Source organism: Acinonyx jubatus, chromosome B3 (genome assembly GCF_027475565.1).
Source record: "Acinonyx jubatus isolate Ajub_Pintada_27869175 chromosome B3, VMU_Ajub_asm_v1.0, whole genome shotgun sequence".
Classification (NCBI taxonomy): domain Eukaryota; kingdom Metazoa; phylum Chordata; class Mammalia; order Carnivora; family Felidae; genus Acinonyx; species Acinonyx jubatus.
Genome location: NC_069386.1, coordinates 53,499,663 through 53,520,309, shown reverse-complemented (window position 1 = coordinate 53,520,309; position 20,647 = coordinate 53,499,663). Strand labels below are relative to the sequence as shown.

Genomic DNA, 20,647 nt, shown 5'->3' with positions numbered 1-20,647 from the left:
CTTTAAAGGTGGAGATGATAGAATACAAGGCTATTTTAAAATAGGTGTCCGACAGCCTAAAGATGAAATAATATTGTAGACATAGAATATTATATTCCCTTTCTTCCTTTCTCTCTCTCTTTCTTTCTCTCTCTTTCTTTCTTTCTTTCTTTCTCTCCCTTCCTCTCTCCCTTTTTCTTCCTTCCTCTTTCTCTTTGTTTCTTTCCTTCCTTCCTTTTTTTTTCGACATTGCAATTTCTAACAAAATATTTGGGGCACCAAACCTGGTGGTACAGATGACAGTTTGGGGCAGGGGGTCTGGCCTGTTGGCCAGCTCTTAAATGATCTCAGGTCTAATCAATACCTGTGCAGAAGGCTGACATCGCACTTCTAACAGTTTAACACCTGGGCCCAGGAAAGCGTGGTACCAACTTAAGTTAGCCTGCTTCTTGATTAGTATACCAAACATTGTAGGTGGCTAGAGTTAACTAAAAATCCTCAAAGACACTATATTTTAGGAGGTGGTAAGGGGGTGGGGCAATAGTTGGAAACGGAGTGGAAATACAAAGAGTTAACATTTGTTGGATATCCAACATGCACTGTGATGGGATCTTTACCGTATCTCTAGAATTCTGCTTGAGATTCTTGACAAAATAAAAGGGTGACTGGCAGCTTTACTTACATGAATATAGCTCTACCCCACACAGTCTTGTTTGTTGCCTGACAGAGGGCATCCCAGGAAGCCTCTTCCTGGTCAGAGCCTCATTTTGGACTGGGAGGACAGCCTCATTCTGTTTTCAGTGTGCTTCTGAGGGCAGTTCATTTTACCCTGGGAGAGACATTTCATAGTGATGTAGGTTATGTTTGAATAGTACCTATTATTGAACAGCCAGCTTATCACCTGGAATTTCCTGTTTTCAACCAATTGTTCTGGCAACCTATGGTCAGAAACACAGCATTGTCTTCAGAAGTTACATCCACGAGTTCTGATCACACTGTACAAATTACCTTGTCTTCAGGGACCTTCTAAATGAACCTACTGGAATAAGTGTCCATGTGAACTTCAGTTTTCTCTTGATATGAATCAAGTCTGAATGGTAAAATTCCAAACTAAAACTTTCTTAGGCTGGATCCAAGTTACTTTCAAACTTTGGCTTTGAGATTTCATTCTGCGTAAGTAACATTTTTGACTATTCAATGAATGACAACTTAAGGGATACATTAGTTTCCTCAAATCTAAAAGAGAAGTAGTGAAAGCCTCATTTTAAGTAATGATAGTGGACAAAAACTAAACTTCACAAAATCTCATTTTGACAAATGTTTCAGCAAGACTTAAATATATTACTGTGGTAATCATTTCTCAATATAGGTGAGTGAAATCATCATGCTGTACACTTGAAAGTTACACAATGCCATATGTCAATTATATCTCAATAAAAGTAAAAAAATATATTACTCTACAAAGAATTATTATAGCAGCATCAGTGTAATCAAAAGCCAAGAAAAAATTATCCCAGGATCCCACTTTCCAAAAAATAAAACTATTTTCATTTTCTATGTGCCTTTGTCATATACAAATAAATATTTTACATTATTGTTATAATGGCATCGTTGCTTTCTTTATGCAACTATCATAATTTCCCCATGCATCCAAATTTTGTAGTCCTTATTTTAATGTTTGCAAAAGATTTCAGAGTGTTTGTACCAGAGGGGCTCTACTGCCCTGATGGAAAAATTGTGCTGGGTCTTCTTATATGAAATAACCAATTTTTCCCCTCTTCCCCAATTGTGTTTTCCAGTATGACATCCCCCCTCTCCCTCCCCACCTCCAAATCCAGCAAAGGAGGACTGTGTCTCTCTAAACTCAAGTCCTTTTGAGTTCTGGGGAAAGACAGCCATGTTCTTGCTTAGCTTGGGCCTGGTGTGATGCTCATGACTGAAAAAAGAGGCTGTGGTCCAGTTCAGTGCATCAGCAAGAAGCTTGCCAGTTATGCCAGATTTCCACCTTTCGTTTTTTTCCCCCTTTACCTGTCACAGACTGTGAAGAAGTCCAGCAGCTTTAATGTTTTTTTAATTTTTTTAAAAGTTTATTTATTTTGAGAGAAAGAGAGAAAGAAAACACAAGCAGGGGAGAGTCAGAGAGACGGAAAGAGCCAAGTAGGCTCTATGCTGCCAGCTACAGGGCCCAACATGGGGCTCGAACTCACAAACTGTGAGATCATGACCTGAAACGAAACCAAGACTCAGATGTTTAACTGACTGAGCCACCCAGGTGCCCCTATTTTTTAATTTTATTTTTTTTAGGTTTTTATTTATTTACTTTGAGAGAGATGGGGGAGGGGGAGGGGCAGAGAGAGAAGGAGAGAGAATCCCAAGCAGGCTCCACACTGCCAGTGCAGAGCCCGATGTGGAGCTCGAACCAACAAGTTGTGAGATCATGACCTGAGCCGAAGTCAAGAGTCGGATGCTCAACCGACTGAGCCACCCAGGTGTCCCTAAGTCAAGCAGCTTTAGAAGAAAAGGCTTAGCAATCTTCCTGAAACAAGCAATACCTGAAGATACCAGGTTAATATCTGTCTTTACTTTTACTTTTTAATATCTGTCTTTACTCTTCTGGCTACATTTAGTGATTGAAACTCTTAAGATCTTCTCCTGAGTAAAAATCAAAGAAAGCTGCATATCATTCTTTTTGTAGAATGATGAGCACAACTAATGATGTATTTTTCTTAAAGTGCATAGGGTCTTGAGCTGCTGAAATTTAATTTGCATGCTGCCATTTCCTGGTAATATTTAATTTCTCTCTCAGATTGCATGTTAGAATTTCACAGATTTTATCCTTCTCCAAAGTCATATTGTGCTCTTGAGCATGGTTCCCACGATGAAGTATTTATGAGGTAATGACCTAATTGGATTTTATTCCTTCAACATTTGTTATGTACTACTGGTATTAAGACACAGAACTATGTTTTTTTCTTATAAATTATTAATTCTGAACATATGTCATTATTAAAATGAACTGGGTATACGTTCTTTATAAGGTCATTCTCATTGCCCACAGAATTTGGTCAGAGTTATATACTTGTGCTGTGAAATGAGTTCTGGGCTGCATGATGTTGATACTGACTAAAACGTCAGCACTTTCTTGCACTATTCAATGGTGATGGCTTTTAGTAGACTTCTGTTAATGTCTGTTAATGAATAACCTAATTTTTATCCTCGTTGGATACATAAAGTCATCAATTTCCCCCAACTGTGTAGAAAATTAGAGCACTTACAGCTTATAAACTATGAAGAATGGCTCTATTTTATTCCTTGGGGATGACTGTGGCAACATGTTTTCCAATTCCACTGTCTGAATTGACCTCACACTGGGTTTCCTCATGTAATGCTGCATGGAGTTTATATGGCCAGCCACTAAATGGACAAGGAGCCATCTGAGTACAAATAAAATGGTCCTGTTCTAGGACTTCACAGCAGCTGTGGTTGGGATATGACACACTAAAGCCTGGAGGCATCCTAAAGACCTCACTTCAGACTCTGGGTTATTTGACCTCCCTTTAGAAACACACAGTATTTGGAGCACCTGCGTGGCTCAGTTGGTTGAGTGTCCAACTCTTGATTTCCGTTCAGGTCATGTTCCCAGGGTCATGGGATTGAGTCCCTCATTGGGCTCTGTGATGAGCATGGGGCCTGCTTAAGATTCTCTCTCTCTCTCTCTCTCTCTCTCTCTCTCTCTCTCACACACACACACACACACAAATAAAAATTAAAAAAATAAAGTTGAAACACAGAGTATTAATGAAACAAGGGGACTTAGAAATTGTAGGGTCCATTTTGATTATAATATAGATGAAGAACCTAAAGCTTCTAGGAAGGAAGTACTCTGTCTTTGAGAAATTGGGCATGTGTGAAACTCAGGAAAAGAATGTCCCAGGGGCAAATTTTGCTTCTGTCTGCCAGAAGTACTGTTCTAGAATGAAGCTACAGGAGGCTGTGCTGGCTACCCCACATCCCTTAGATATATTTCTTGGAGTATCTTTAGAATTGCTAATGAGATTATCAGGTTTAAGGCCAAAGTATCCGTTCTACACATAATGCTATTGTGTAAGTTATAAAAGGAGCTGAGGCAGAAAACGGTGGCCACAGTCTTGTCCTTTATATATGAGAACTCATTTAATTCCTAATCCTAAACACTGAATTCTTAAAATAATTTAGCCTGGGGCCCAAACTGATCTTAGAATAGTTCTCTTCTGCTTACTGTTTACCTTTGCTTACACTTCAAATATTTTAATGTTAGATTTTACAAGAGTGTCAAACATCCACAACACAACCATGTATCCAGGAAGTTTTTAACCAGTGATTACCAACCCCATGTGCCTTATTCTATGGGAGACAGTGCCACTGTTGGATCTCACTCTGGTATTACCTGTGAAATAGGGGTTTTAGTAAGTCTCATTATTTAATACATTATTAGCAGTGGGTTTATAGCAGAGTTCAGAAAATTGAGGGAATAGGGTTACCAGAAATATTAACACAGGCTTAACTAAAAGCATTCAACAAACTTGCCAGAGCATTTACTAGGCATGGAGACACAAAGATGAGAAAGACGTGGTGTTTGAATTATGGGAATCAGTAGGAATGAGAGATAACAACAGGCAGGTTTTCAAGTGGAAGATAGAAAAACTATGAAAAACAAGCACAAGACTCTAAAAGTCTAGCAGTTGGTTTGGCTTTAGTGCAGGGCTGTGTCAGATTGGATATGCTGCTACAGCAACTTAGGTAGTATTCTGTCGCCAATGACAGTATTTCCTGCCTTCACTGTTGAAGTGCTTGGCACCTTCACACGGGTACCAGTGCTGGTTATGGAAGAGGTATTCAGGAGGTGTTTAGTGTTCTTGGCCTACTCAACAAGCATTCTTACTGAGATTTTGGGGTAGCTGAATCATAGATTTCATCTTGAGAAGCCTGGTCATCATCAGAAAGTTAATTGTGTTTGCTATATTGTTTAAGAAATCCGGGAAGTATAATATATCTTTGAAGAAAATTTTCATTAAAACGGTTAAAACAAATTTTGGTGCTTTAGACGGTTGGCCGTAGTTATGTGGAAAATTTAGTTATGGGCAACAGTTGGCTCTCTGATACAACTGGATAAACAAGTTGTTGATTTATTGATTCCACAACGTTTATAGTTTATACCCTTGCATAGATACAATGCAAGGGTTGTTTGGACGGAAATTAGCCATCCCCATTCTTTCCATCAACCCTCCTCCACTCACAAAGCTACTCCAAATAAACAAACAAATTTTGGGTTTGTTTTGCAAATTTAGCACCTTGTTTGTAACTGTATTAAATACCTAAGCCCCTCCTATAAAAACAGAAATTCTAGAGCCCCTACTCCCCTGAGATGGGCCAAATTGGATTACTACTAACAAAATAGAAACAAATGGATGTGAGATAACCCCCAAAGGAGGCCATTTGTTTGCTCTTAAGTACACAGGACTTCAGCTGTAAACTAGGATAGGGTTTCTACGTTGGGAAATCTTGGAGCATCTCACTGAATCACTTGGAGCCATAAACTGGCAGTGATTTTTATGGGGTGAATGCAAAGTAACAGTGCAGATTTCATTTAGTTTCTCCTTTGCCTGCCCACCTTCAAGGAAGAGAAATAGTTTAGGTGAACACAAAATTATGGTAAATTTTTGTATTTAATTGAGATACTGCTTTTCAGTCCTAAATTCTAAGCATTCATAAAGCTACGGCTTTTCCACTTGATTATTTTTTTTTTTTTATTGACTAGTAGCATGTATAGTAAGAATATCCATTTTTCCCCAATGGTTGAAATCATTTAAACTATTTGAAAATGAAATTTTCTTCTGTTATTTGATATAAATTGGGCTTTACCACATGTATAGTAATAAAAAAAAAAAAACTCAGGGTGCCTGGGTGGCTCAGTTGGTTAAGCGTCCAAGTTGGTCTCAGGTCAGGATCTCGTGGTTTGTGGGTTTGAGCCCCGCGTCAGGCTCTGTGCTGACTGCTTGCTCAGAGCCTAGAGCCTACTCCAGATTCTGTCTCCCTTTCTCTCTGCCCCTCCCCACCTTACACTGTCTCTGTCTCTCTCAAAAATAAATAAACATTAAAAAATTTTTTTAAAAAAACAAACAAAAAATCTTTAACTAACTCTCCAAGATGCAAATCCCTCCTGCTTACCCCTCCCCCCTTTTTTCCCCACTGGGCCATGTTTATAATCTAAAATCCCAATTGCAGCTAAAAAATTGATACAACTCGTCCCCTGGAACCTGATTACCTAAAGCACAAAAGTCTATTCATTCCATTAGTTAGTTTACTAACTAGTTTGCTGAATTGTGGTTTGTGTCTTGTGTATTTTATTAAAAGAAACTTAAAGAAAAAAATGCTAAAGAGAACTTACACTGGGTCTGTAAGAAAAAAAAGCTTGATCTTAACAAGCAATTTTGTAATTGTCTTTGACTCAAGGTGGCTGCAAAATGCTTACAATATACATGTGCATACTTAACTCATGTAAGACAAAACCCTTTGTTCCTCAAGTTCTTAAAAAAAAGGTGTGATGTTCATTTGCTACACCCCCCCCCCATTTTTTTTTAACTTGGCTTACACTCTTAACTGGCAGTTTGCAAAAGGAGGAAACTTAGCAACCTACTCGACAAAGTTTAGAATAGCTTCAATTAAAAGTCATCTAAAAATAAAAATAAAACCTCCTTTTTTCTAAGAGCAAATTTAAATACTTGGGTGTCACTTATGCTACCATGCTTCTATGATGTTTGTCTGCCTATAAAGTGCTCTATTAAATAAGTCAGATATATTTTTTAAATTTAAAATCTCTTTTAGACTCCACCAAAATCTCTTTTAAGGAGTTCTTGAGAGCCTAGCAGGAGAGTTAACAAGGTTATTCTGGTAACTGACCTAAATTATCATCAGTGGGGATTAAATAAAAGGAATCCACGGATCAAATATCTGACTATCAAAAGGCAATCACAGAATTTTATACAGATCTAGGGTACTTATAAAGTTATTGACCCAGGGGGCTTGTAAAGAGTGGTAAGCTTTCTTGTATGGATTGAAGCCATGCGATACAGTGCACAATTCTGCATGATGCTAAAAGTAGTTACCCCTGAGCAAAAAAAAAATTAAAACTAGGATACAAGGGACAAAATCCAACCAAAATAAGTAAAATATGAGAGAGAATTATTGATAATTTTGATAATTGTTGATAATTTTGTTGGTAATTTTGTTGTATGGGTGAATAATGATGAATAAGATAATAGGTAATCTTGAGTCACTCAACTTTTTTTAAAATTTCTTTTCAATGTTTATTTATTTTTGAGAGAGAAACAGAGCACAAGCAGGGGAAGGGCAGAGAGGGAGACACAGAATCTGAAGCAGGCTCCAGGCTCTGAGCTGTCAGCACAGAGCCCGACGCGGGGCTTGAACCCATGAGCAGTGAGATCATGACCTGAGGCGAAGTCGGACGCTTAACCAACTGAGCCATGCAGGTGCCTCTTAAGCCGCTCAACTTCTAAAATTAGAAGTCTGCAAGTAGCAAGGCAAAACAAAGTTCTGTACATACTGGCTGTCTGATATCCCAAGTGACATCTCAAGTTCTGTGAATAGATTAAACTTTCCTTCTTACCCAAGACAGTGAGGTCCATAGAACATTTTTATGATGGAAATGTTTAATATCTGCACTATCCACTATCCAACAGTCACACACAGATAGTGAGCACTGGAAATGTGACAGTATAACTGAAGACCTTTATTTTTACTTATAGTTAATTTTATTAATTTAAATATAAGTTTAAATAGCCACACATGGCTAGTGGCTAACATATGGGACAGTGCATTTTCAAAATTATAAAAAACATAATAAATACCTAATTCTATGAACATATTTCTATTACTTTATTTCTTTTTTCTTTTTTGAATGTTTACTTATTTTTGAGAGAGAGAGAGACAGACAGAGTGCGAGCTGGGGAGGAGCAGAGAGAGAGAGGGAGACACAGAATTTGAAGCAGGTTCCAGGCTCTGAGCTGTCAGCACAGAGCCCGCGGGGTTCAGAACTCTCAAGCTGTGAACCTGAGCCAAAGTTGCACATTTAACTGACCAAGCCACCCAGGCGCCCCTCTATTTCTTTAAATCTTGCTCAAAATAGTATATATTATCACTTTATGTAATATTGTAAAATATCATTGAATAGATCACATACTAACCTTGGTTTTATCACTATATGTTTATCTAGTCAAAACTATTAAGTTTGTTAACTCTTACTTGGAGAAGCTATCCAGGTATCAGAACAGTGAGAAAAAGAAAACCACCTTTTCCACAAAACTGAGTGTACACAGTAAGAACCAATGAAAGGTCCATCTCTTAAATTATTTTCAGAATCTCCCTGAGGACATTGTGAGTCTTGCCTTTTTTGGAGTCCACTTATTTCACCTTGATAGTTCTTGCACCTTTTGCCTTATATAATGCCTAAGACCGGGCAACTTCTCTCTTAATTCCCTCAGGGTGAGTAGGTCCTTTCCTTTCCTAACAGTACTCTCTAGGATATGGGAGTCAAAGGCACAGTGAGCTGACTGACCCCTTACTGTAACCCTTGATGGCTGTCAAGATTGACATTGACAGGTGCCTCTTTTGCTTCAGTGCTTTCCTATGCTCCAGCTTGATTTTTTTTTTTAATATTTATTTATTTTTGAGAAAGAGAGAGAGGAAGAGAGAGGGAGAGAGTGGGGAGGGACAGAGAGAGGGGGACAGAGGATCCGAAGTGGGCTCCGCACTAACAGCAGAAAGCCCGATGCGGGGCTCGAACTCACAAACCTTGAGATCCTGACCTGAGCCGAAGTCAGATGCTGAACCACCCAGGTGCCCCTTGGCTTGATTCTTTGACTCCTGTTCCCCCACTTCTACTCCCTCTTCTTTCTTTCACCCTGCTGGTGGGATTTCCCCAAGACTTACTACTGGATTATGCAGACAAATACATGGGATTGTAGAAAGGAAGCAGACTCACGTTTGGTCCTCATTTCATGGAAAAAAGCAACCTGGTGAACTTCTTTCCATTTTCTTACAGACTAAGCCTCTGTTTAAGATACCATTGATTAATACTTAAGCACTTATGTTTCAATTGTTGCTCTGCTTCCAGAATAAGCAAAAAATTACCCATTTCTCTGAAGACTGCATACTTTTCCAGGCAAAAGAAGTGTGCTTCCTTAGATATTTAAAGGCTTCATCTTTCTTGAAGGCCACTGTGCTGCAGCTTTTCAACACTCAGGATGGGGAAGAACAGAATTGTTTAGGTAAGCATAGGAAGAATGCCAGAAAAAGGCTGTACCTAGGGTGCAGATGACAAGCTTGTAGACAAGGTCATCTATTAGACAACAAGTTCCCTGACAGCAGAGATAAGAGTCATCTCTGCAGCACATAGCTGACAGTTTGTCCACATGCATCATGTTTCCCCTTAAAAGCATGTTGTCAAGGCCATTATGAACTAGTAGGCACTTACATGCTATAGAAATCTTACTAGATCAGAGGATTTTGAGTTGTAAATGTCTTCTAAACAATTCAAAAGTGACTTAACAGATATGGGATTGTTAGTCTAATTCAGCACTTAACTGGTCCTGCTTCTAGATAATGGTAAGGTCTTTCCTTAGCAAGAAATAACTCTAGAAAATGTTGGAAATCCCCTGACCAATTTTGCCCAAACTCTTGGAGCAGGTAACCCCATTTCATGGTAGCAGATGAGATCCATTGTACAATGCTAAATTTTTTAAAAAATGTAGTTTCTGTATGTTTTTTTTTCCTCTGCTTGCATTTAATTGATTATTGGGGATCCAGAAGAAAAACAGTGAGCAATCAATGGATTGGTTTCTCTGTAATGGTGAGAACTGAAACCAACACCATTTCCCCCGTGTTAAATAATACTAGGAATATACTAACCCAGGGGGCTTTTTTGGAAGCAGAATACGAAATGGAGATCAGCGTGCAGAAGGTTTATTACGGAGTGCTCTTGGGATTAACATCTCTGGTTTGCAAAGGAAGGAAGTAAAATTGGGCAGAGAAAGAACTTGAACTGTGATAACAGTCTCAAGGAAAAGTATAAGCTGACCTATAGGGAGTTCCAAAGCTGGGATGACCCTTCAGAATTGTTCTGAGTTGAGGTAGAATAGGCCCCAACCTCAGAGACTTTATATATCACACTAGTAAATGGATGTGGGCTGCCTTTGAAGGGGGCATAGTACAGTTATCTACTGCTGCATAACGAACAACCCCAGACTTAGTGGCATAAAACAACAACTGTCATTTGTTACTATTATCTCAATAGTTTTGGATGTTGACTGGGCTCAGTTTGGTGGCTTTTAGTTGGGGTCAGGTTGTGGCTGGAGCTGGAGACATCTCAAAGGCTTCCTCACATGTGTGGTTTTTGATGATGCCTGTGGCTCAACCTCAGCTCTGGCTGCTCGCTGGAGCATGGACTTTCTATGTGGTCTGACTTCCTCCTCACAGAGAAGATGTTTCTAAGAGCATTCCAAGAGCAAAAGCAGAAGCATTACAGTAGAAGCTTTAAAGCCATTTATAACCTGGCTTCAGAAGTCACACTCCATTGGCTGAGGAAGATAGAAAAGTCCACCCAAATTCAAGGGGAGTGGACATAGATGCTATCTCCTGATGGGACAAGTGGCAAGGTCATATTGTAACTAGAGCATGTAGGAAGGAAGATACTGTTGTGGCCACTTTTGAAAAATATAATCTGCCATAGGGCATGACTTTGAGTGAGACCGCTATCATTAAATGATGCAATCCTTGTAAGGTGTTAGCAACTGAAGGCTCTCTGCCATAGTAGTTTTTCAGCAGCTGAAAAATCAGTCTCTTATTCTGGAAGCAAATCTGGGCATTTAGAGCATCCATACTTTCCTGCCCCAGCATTTTTTTTCCTTTTACAGCTTTATTGAGATGTAATTAACATGTAACACTGTAAGTTTAGAGCGGACAACTATGTTGATTTGATACACTTAACATGCTGCAAAATGATTACCATAGTAGCATTAGTTAACAACTATATCGCCTCACATAATTACCATTTCTTTTCTTTCTTTTTTTTTTTTTTTACGGTAGGAAAATTTAAGATTTATTCTCTTAGCAACTTGCAAGTATGTAATGCAGATGTTAACTATAATCACCACAGCATATCCCTATTTCCCCCACTCCCAAGCCCCTGGAAACCACTATTCTACTTTCTGTTTCTATGAGTTTGGCTTTTTTAGATTCCATAGATGAGTAGAATTATACACTATTTTTCTTTATCTGATTTCTTTCACTTAGCATGATGTCCTCAAGATCCATCTGATGAGGAGAGCAAAGGCAAGAGAAATGTAGCTTAAATTAAATTTCCTTACAGCTTGCAGCCCAATAGATACCAGAAACATGCATAGTGTGACCTTCCTCAGGGAACTCATGGCTGCCTTAACGTTTATGTTTTATTAAAGACTAAAGTAACCTTAACAGCAGCTAGCCCCTCAAGGTCCTGAAAGCCTTGCTTCCAAATTCCTTAGAGACTTATGCTATCCCTAATGCCCACTAATTAAAAAGTATATAATCAGTCACTCCTCACAATCCAGCTCTTCCTGCCCTCGGGTCCTGTCCCTGTGCTATAATAAAATCACCTTTTTGCACCAAAACATCAGAAGAATTCTTTCTTAGCCATTCGCTCTAAACCCAAAACTTAAAAATTTCATAATTTCATCACATCCGTGTTGTTGTAAATGGTAAGATATCCTTATTTCTTGTGGCTGAGAAATGGGTCTTTCCACACAGTTAGGAAAGCTGAATGCTCATTCACATGTTCTCACTTTCTCCCATGTAAGAAATCACGGTCAAGAAGATCTTTCTTGACCTTATGCTGTTTCACCTTGGGGAAGGGGTGAAGTCAAACTGTTAACCGTTCTTACCCTCTCCGGTGTGTCCACGCTCATATATATATATATATATATATATATATATATATATATATATATATATATTTCTTTTCTTTTCTTTTCTTTTTTTCCTCTAGTAGTGCTGCAACTTCTCTCCACTGGAAACTTGGACTTCCACAAAGGCCTTCCTGTCCATAGATGATGGTCTATGAGGTGTTTTCCAGGGATTCCCAGACTGTAGCCATGAGGGGCTAGAGTGGTTTACAGGCCACTACAGGACCCACAACTGGAACTGAGGTCTGTATGCCTATTACCTGACCCACAGGTAGGTGAGACTCCCTCAGGTCCCTTAGTGAATTGTGCCATTTGCACAGTTCCCCACAAAGGCACTCTTGTCTGTGGATGGATGCCTAATTGTTGTCTTTAGGAGGAGATAGAAATATGAATGAGGAATGTCTTATTAAGCTGTCCCTGTGTTAAAAAAGTTTAGGGACCATGCATACTTTTTTTTTTTTTATTCCTATATTTAACAATGCTGAGAATAAGAATAAAAATAACTTAGCTGCTTGCTCCAGGAAATGCCTTCTCCTGAAAGAAAAGACTCTGAACCAGCAAAAGTAGCTTGCTCATCAAAACTCACTTCAAGACCCTTGCTTCACTGGGCCCACCAATCTAATTAAACACTGCCTGATCCCAAGTAATTCCTTGCCTTACCTCTCCGGACTCAAAAATCATCCAATTCAGGCCCTAAAACACTAATAAATATCATTCCCGAATTTACCCATTTTGAGACACTACTAAAGCTCTGCTAAATTGGTATTCTTCCTTGGCTTTACTTAGCCAACTGGTTATTCTGGTGGCCTTTTAGGGAAGCTGACACCTGAGAATGAGACAGTGTATCCTCTGAAGAACCTGGTTCTACAGTGAGTTGATAAAATGAGAATGTTGTCATTCCAGGAAAAAAATTGAGCTCTTTACTAGTTTAGCCACTGACAGCATGGAAAGTCAAATTCCTCCAACAGAATCATAAATCTCAGGATTCAAAAAGGCTTGAAATTTATCTAGTCCAATCCATCTGCTTGGTACAGATGGAGGAGAAGCTCAAATTTGAGCTCAAATTAGAGTAAATTTTAGAGACTCCTTCAGTACAACAAAGAGTTTTGGGATTCCTCTCTACTCTCTTATCTTCCCTTTTCAATCTCTTCTTTTCCCCAGCCTTAGGACACCTTGTCCCTGGTTTTCCTCTTTGCAGACAGCTAGAGAAAAGATCAGGCCTCCATTGTGTTTTGGTGGAGGGTGTCTGTGTTGCCACAGGGCTTGGTGCTGGGTGTTTCCAACAAAAATGTATTTTTAAAATACCTCCCATTCCAGGAAGCTAAAATCTGGTTTCTATTATCTGAAAGGCCTCATTAAAAGATAAATACTGTCATATATGCACCCGTATTTTTGAAGCTGAAGGAAACTGACGGTTAAATTTTGGGAGTTCAATCTCATAAACAATGGAACAGGCTTTCTAGTAGTGTAGGCCTTCAGATCTGCTGCACTCTGAGAATTCTAGAAGAACTGAGGGAAAAAAAAGTATTTTATCTTGTCTTTACTAGAAAAATAATTAGATGGGAGGGTTCTGAATTAGAGGTTTTTTTGAACATTTGTCTTTTAACTAATTTATCCTTTTAAAAATGTGATTACCAGATCCTTAGTATATGTCAATTAGCTTGAGATGTCATTGACTTGAAATGAAAAATATATTTGATATATTGTTTAGAAACAACTCACAGGTTGCTATTCACATATTGGTGAGGGGGAAAAAAATCTATGTGTGCACATGTGACAAAGATCATTGAAAATATTTTTATAAATAAGAGTGAAAAGTAGTTGCACATGGCTCCAAAGAGTTTCCCACTGGGCTCTTCCTGTGTGAAGACCAAGTGTTATACAGAACTGGTGACCTTTCATGAGTCTGAGGATTTCTTCCTTTTCGTTTTTTCCCCACTGTTCGCTACTTGCTTCTCCCATATCACAGATAATTCACAACAGATGATTCCTTTGTATAGCTTTTATTTTTATGCTGGTTTAGGTCTTGTTATTACCCATCATTTTCAATTGTAGGGTGTAATAATCCACCCCCGGACAGTTTTTACATGTTAGTAAGTCTGTATATGCGTGTGTGATGGTGGGAGCATGTCTTTGTAGTAATAACAAACACTCTGTATCACACTGCACTGAGTTCAGATTTTTTTTCTAAGCTACAACAAATGTGAATCTTCTAAATTCATGTTAGAAATATAGATGCAGCTGATAGACATTCTTTTTTAATAGGACCCACACAAACTACACCAACATTTTGTTCCTGAGTTTTCTTTATCTTTTTTTAAAAAAGTAACTTGTGTTTCACATGTAAAAGAAATCATCAGGCTTTTGGGTATTTTTTGTTGTTGTTGTTAGTCTACTTTCAACACATTAAAAACTTGAGGTGATTTGCAAAATCAAATCCCTTCTCGATGTGAGATGGGAAAATTAGGAGCTCCAAATACATTTTGCACACAATTCTACGCAGTTTAAAGATATATTATACATTCAGCTCTGGGTCCTAGAAGTAAACACTTTTTCCTGTTTTACTCATAACTCTAATACTAAGTAATCAAATTTAAAAAAAATACTCAAATGTCATTCATAAAAACGTTCAAATTTTCTACCAATAAATTTTATATTAACATTAAAAAGTTACTATTTTCCTTATGAAGGTACATTAAAAATCCTGTCAGAATCATGAGCACCCCTGTGAAGTACAATTACATTTGTTCTCTGCCTCCTCCTCTCCACCAACATTTCCAGTCTCCTCAGTATTCAGATACAAAATCTAAAACATTGACAATAAAGCAATCTTCCCTCTTAGGACTTTGGCAAGTCACTCCAAATCAAAAGAAATATTACCTATAATGTTTAAATTTATTTTTAAATGTATCTGTCCCATGAGACTCTGATTTAAAAACTGCATAGTGATCAAATATAATATTGCTCTGTATTGAGCTTAAGAAAGTATATCATTAAAATCTCTCATTAAATAAATAAAAGGATTTTGAAACAGAATGTGCATGATCATGCAATCTTAAAAGTCTGGAGAAAAACTTCCCAAATGATTTAATGCAGAAGCAACTGCAGAAATTTCAAATAACTATTCTGAAATACGAGGAACATTATCATGGCATCCCTTTTTTTTTTGTCCTCTGTTGACTTTCCTGTCTCTTATCACACTTGCCCCAAACCATAGTTGTGATTATACTTAAAAGATGAGATTACACTTTTATCTTCTTCTGGAGCTACACATTCTCTCTGAGTAAAGAATTAAGTATCAGAGTGTATTGGCTATGAAACCAGACTACCAAGGATAGAAGCCAAGTGTAATCACTTAGCAAGTTACCTTTCCTGTGCCTCAGTTTACTTACTTAAAATAGAGACAATAATAGTATCTAACTCAGAAGCTGACATGAGAATGAAATGATTTAATAAATGTAAAGTACTCAAAAGAACGCTTGGTACATAGTAACTATTCAATAAAATTTGAAAAACATTTTGATAATGATGACTTCAAAGATGAACTTTGTACCAATAACTCTCAAATTTCTATCCCTATCCTCCAGTTTTCTTCATTTCAATAATATCAATTTTTTTAAATAAAATGAAATCTGGCCTTATCTTTATTTTTTTTTCAATATATGAAATTTATTGTCAAATTGGTTTCCATACAACACCCAGTGTTCATCCCAAAAGGTGCCCTCTTCAATACCCATCACCCACCCTCCCATCCCTCCCATCCCCCATCAACCCTCAGTTTGTTCTCAGTTTTTAACAGTCTCCTATGCTTTGGCTCTCTCCCACTCTAACCTCCCCCCTTTTTTTTTCCTTCCCCTCCCCCACAGGTTTCTGTTAAGTTTCTCAGGATCCACCTAAGAGTGAAACCATATGGTGTCTGTCTTTCTCTGTATGGCTTATTTCACTTAGCATCACACTCTCCAGTTCCATCCACGTTGCTACAAAAGGCCATATTTCATTCTTTCTCATTGCCACGTAGTATTCCATTGTGTATATAAACCACAATTTCTTTATCCATTCATCAGTTGATGGACATTTAGGCTCTTTCCATAATTTGGCTATTGTTGAGAGTGCTGCTATAAACATTGGGGTACAGGTGCCCCTATGCATCAGTACTCCTGTATCCCTTGGGTAAATTCCTAGCAGTGCTATTGCTGGGTCATAGGGTAGGTCTATTTTTAATTTTTTGAGGAACCTCCACACTGCTTTCCAGAGCGGTTGCACCAATTTGCATTCCCACCAACAGTGCAAGAGGGTTCCTGTTTCTCCACATCCTCTCCAGCATCTATAGTCTCCTGATGTGTTCATTTTGGCCACTCTGACTGGCGTGAGGTGATATCTGAGTGTGGTTTTGATTTGTATTTCCCTGATAAGGAGCGACGTTGAACATCTTTTCATGTGCCTGTTGGCCATCCGGATGTCTTCTTTAGAGAAGTGTCTCTTCATGTTTTCTGCCCATTTCTTCACTGGGTTATTTGTTTTTCGGGTGTGGAGTTTGGTGAGCTCTTTATAGATTTTGGATACTAGCCCTTTGTCTGATATGTCATTTGCAAATATCTTTTCCCATTCCGTTGGTTGCCTTTTAGTTTTGTTGGTTGTTTCCTTTCCTGTGCAGAAGCTTTTTATCTTCATAAGGTCCCAGTAGTTCATTTTTGCTTTTAATTCCCTTGCCTTTGGGGATGTGTCGAGTAAGAGATTGCTACGGCTGAGGTCAGAGAGGTCTTTTCCTGCTTTCTCCTCTAGGGTTTTGATGGTTTCCTGTCTCACATTCAGGTCCTTTATCCATTTTGAGTTTATTTTTGTGAATGGTGTGAGAAAGTGGTCTAGTTTCAACCTTCTGCAGTTGCTGTCCAGTTCTCCCAGCACCATTTGTTAAAGAGACTGTCTTTTTTCCATTGGGTGTTCTTTCCTGCTTTGTCAAAGATGAGTTGGCCATACGTTTGTGGGTCTAGTTCTGGAGTTTCTATTCTATTCCATTGGTCTATGTGTCTGTTTTTGTGCCAATACCATGCTGTCTTGATGATTACAGCTTTGTAGTAGAGGCTAAAGTCTGGGATTGTGATGCCTCCTGCTTTGTTCTTCTTCTTCAGAATTACTTTGGCTATTCGGGGCGTTTTGTGGTTCCATATGAATTTTAGGATAGCTTGTTCTAGTTTCGAGAAGAATGCTGGTGCAATTTTGATTGGGATTGCATTGAATGTGTAGATAGCTTTGGGTAGTATTGACATTTTGACAATATTTATTCTTCCAATCCATGAGCAGGGAATGTCTTTCCATTTCTTTATATCTTCTTCAATTACCTTCATAAGCTAGCTATAGTTTTCAGCATACAGATGTTTTACATCTTTGGTTAGATTTATCCCTAGGTATTTTATGCTTCTTGGTGCAATTGTGAATGGGATCAGTTTCTTTATTTGTCTTTCTGTTGCTTCATTGTTAGTGTATAAGAATGCAACTGATTTCTGTACATTGATTTTGTATCCTGCAACTTTGCTGAATTCATGTATCAGTTCTAGCAGACTTTTGGTGGAGTCTATTGGATTTTCTATGTACAGTATCATATCATGTCATCTGCAAAAAGCGAAAGCTTGACTTCATCTTTGCCAATTTTTATGCCTTTGATTTCCTTTTGTTCTCTGATTGCTGATGCTAGAACTTCCAACACTATGTTAAACAACAGTGGTGAGAGTGGGCATCCCTGTTGTGTTCCTGATCTCAGGGAAAAAGCTCTCAGTTTTTCCCCATTGAGGATGATGTTAGCTGTGGGCTTTTCATAAACGGCTTTTATGATCTTTAAGTATGTTTCTTCTATCCCGACTTTCTCAAGGGCTTTTATTAAGAAAGCGTGCTGAATTTTGTCAAAGGCCTTTTCTGCATCGATTGACAGGATCATATCTTCTCTTTTCTTTTATTAATGTGATGTATCATGTTGATTGATTTGCGAATGTTGAACCAGCCCTGCATCCCAGGAATGAATCCCACTTGATCATGGTGAATCATTCTTTTTATATGCTGTTGAATTCGATTTGCTAGTATCTTATTGAGAATTTTTGCATCCATATTCATCAGGGATATTGGCCTGTAGTTCTCTTTTTTTACGGGGTCTCTGTCTGGTTTAGGAATCAAAGTAATACTGGCTTCATAGAATGAGTCTGAAAGTTTTCCTTCCCTTTCTATTTCTTGGAATAGCTTGAGAAGGATAGGTATTATCTCTGCTTTAAACGTCTGGTAGAACTCCCCTGGGAAGCCATCTGGTCCTGGACTCTTATTTGTTGGGAGATATTTGATGACTGATTCAATTTCTTCGCTGGTTATGGGTCTGTTCAAGCTTTCTATTTCCTCCTGATTGAGTTTTGGAAGCGTGTGGGTGTTTAGGAATTTGTCCATTTCTTCCAGGTTGTCCAGTTTGTTGGCATATAATTTTTCATAGTATTCCCTGATAATTGTTTGTATCTCTTCGAGATTGGTTGTAATAATCCCATTTTCATTCATGATTTTATCTATTTGGATCATCTCCCTTTTCTTTTTGAGAAGCCTGGCTAGAGGTTTATCAATTTTGTTTATGTTTTCAAAAAACCAAGTCTTGGTTTCGTTGATCTGCTCTACAGTTTTTTTAGATTCTATATTGTTTACTCCTCTCTGATCTTTATTATTTCTCTTCTTCTGCTGGGTTTGGGGTGTCTTTGCTGTTCTGCTTCTATTTCCTTTAGGTGTGCTGTTAGATTTTGTATTTGGGATTTTTCTTGTTTCTGGAGATAGGCCTGGATTGCAATGTATTTTTCTCTCAGGACTGCCTTCGCTGCGTCCCAAAGTGTTTGGATTGTTGTATTTTCATTTTCGTTTGTTTACATATATTTTTTAATTTCTTCTCTCATTGCCTGGTTGACCCACTCATTCTTTAGTAAGGTGTTCTTTAACCTCCATGCTTTTGGAGGTTTTCCAGACTTTTCCTGTGGTTGATTTCAAGCTTCATAGCATTGTGGTCTGAAAGTATGCATGGTATGATCTCAATTCTTGTATACTTATGAAGGGCTGTTTTGTGACCCAGTATGTGATCTATCTTGGAGAATGTTCCATGTGCACTCGAGAAGAAAGTATATTCTGTTGCTTTGGGATGCAGAGTTCTAAATATATCTGTCAAGTCCATCTGATCCAATGTATCATTCAGGGCCCTTGTTTGTTTATTGACCGTGTGTCTAGATGATCTATCCATTTCTGTTAGTGGAGTGTTAAAGTCCCCTGCAATTACCACATTCTTATCAATAAGGTTGTTTATGTTTATGAGTAATTGTTTTATATATTTGGGGGCTCCGGTATTCGGCGCATAGACATTTATAATTGTTAGCTCTTCCTGGTGGATAGACCCTGTAATTATTGTATAATGCCCTTCTTCATCTCTTGTTACAGCCTTTAATTTAAAGTCTAGTTTGTCTGATATAAGTATGGCTACTCCAGCTTTCTTTTGGCTTCCAGTAGCATGATAAATAGTTCTCCATCCCCTCACTCTCAATCTAAAGGTGTCCTCCGGTCTAAAATGAGTCTCTTGTAGACAGCAAATAGATGGGTCTTGTTTTTTTATCCATTCTGATACCCTATGTCTTTTGGTTGGTGCATTTAATGAAATCTGGCCTTATCTTTAAATAAAACCATGCTATACTCACTTATCAGATATTTATTTAACATATATCGTATGCTAGATACTTTTTTCCCATGTCAGGGACATAGAGGCAAATAATTCTTTGTTCTCTATTGGGTGAGAAAAACAAGTGAACTTTACACTACGACGTGATAAATATTTGGATTTACTGAAGAGATTCATCTGAATCTAGACTTTTGCTCAAACATTGGTGAGTTACCTACTGATACTTAATAAATTACCCCAAAACTGGGCAGCTTAAAACAACAAATGTTTGTTATTGCGTGGCTTCTGTGGGTCAGGAATCTGGGTACTGGTCAGTGGATACTTCTGGCTCAGGGTCCCTCAGAAGCTCCAATAAAAGTGTGAGCAGGGACCAAAGGAGGATTTACTTCATAGGTCAGTCACTCACGTGGTTGTTGGCAAGACTTATTTCTTCAAGGATTGTTAAACTAAACGTGTCAATGTCTTACTGGCTGTTGGCTGGAAGCCTCACTTCCCTGCCATGTGGCCTTCTCCACAAAACAGTTCACAACATGATAGCTGGTTCTCCCCCACCCCCACCCCGAGGGCTCTGAGAGAGTGAGCAAGAAAGGCTAGCGGGACTGATGTCAGTCTTTTTGCAACTGAATGTCAGAAGTGATACACCATTATGTTAACCATATCCTATTAGAATCAAGTCATAGGTTCAGCCCACAATCAATGGAAGGGAATTGAGGTATGAATACCAGAAGGTGGGGATCACTGGGGCCCATCTTACAGTCTGCCTACCTCAAATATAATGAATTATATTTATCTTTTTTGTTATTTTTTATCTCCTTCTCTGCCTTCTCTACTTTCTCCTACTCCCTCACCATGCATAGATGTACTCACTGCAAAGTATCGTCTCTCCACTTCAGGAAAGCCACAAGATTCCAATAAGCAAGCTCAGAGAAAACTATTAAAAATATTCTATATTTTGAATAGCTTCAAAGTAAAATTTGAGTGAGAGAGAAAT

At 38.3% G+C, this 20,647-nt stretch overlaps 1 protein-coding gene across 10 annotated transcripts in view; it reads right to left on the bottom strand.

The window, feature by feature from the left end:
* FAM227B (family with sequence similarity 227 member B) overlaps positions 1 to 20,647 on the bottom strand; it is a 196,019-nt gene that overhangs the window by 10,959 nt on the left and 164,413 nt on the right. For 2 of the 10 annotated variants that reach the window (XR_008299184.1, XR_003423078.2), the window contains exon 13: positions 662 to 808. The exons of the other annotated variants lie outside the window; for them this stretch is intronic. The gene's annotated coding sequence lies outside the window, so the exon portion shown is untranslated. The remainder of the gene's footprint in view (positions 1 to 661; positions 809 to 20,647) is intronic. 10 annotated transcript variants of the gene reach the window in all.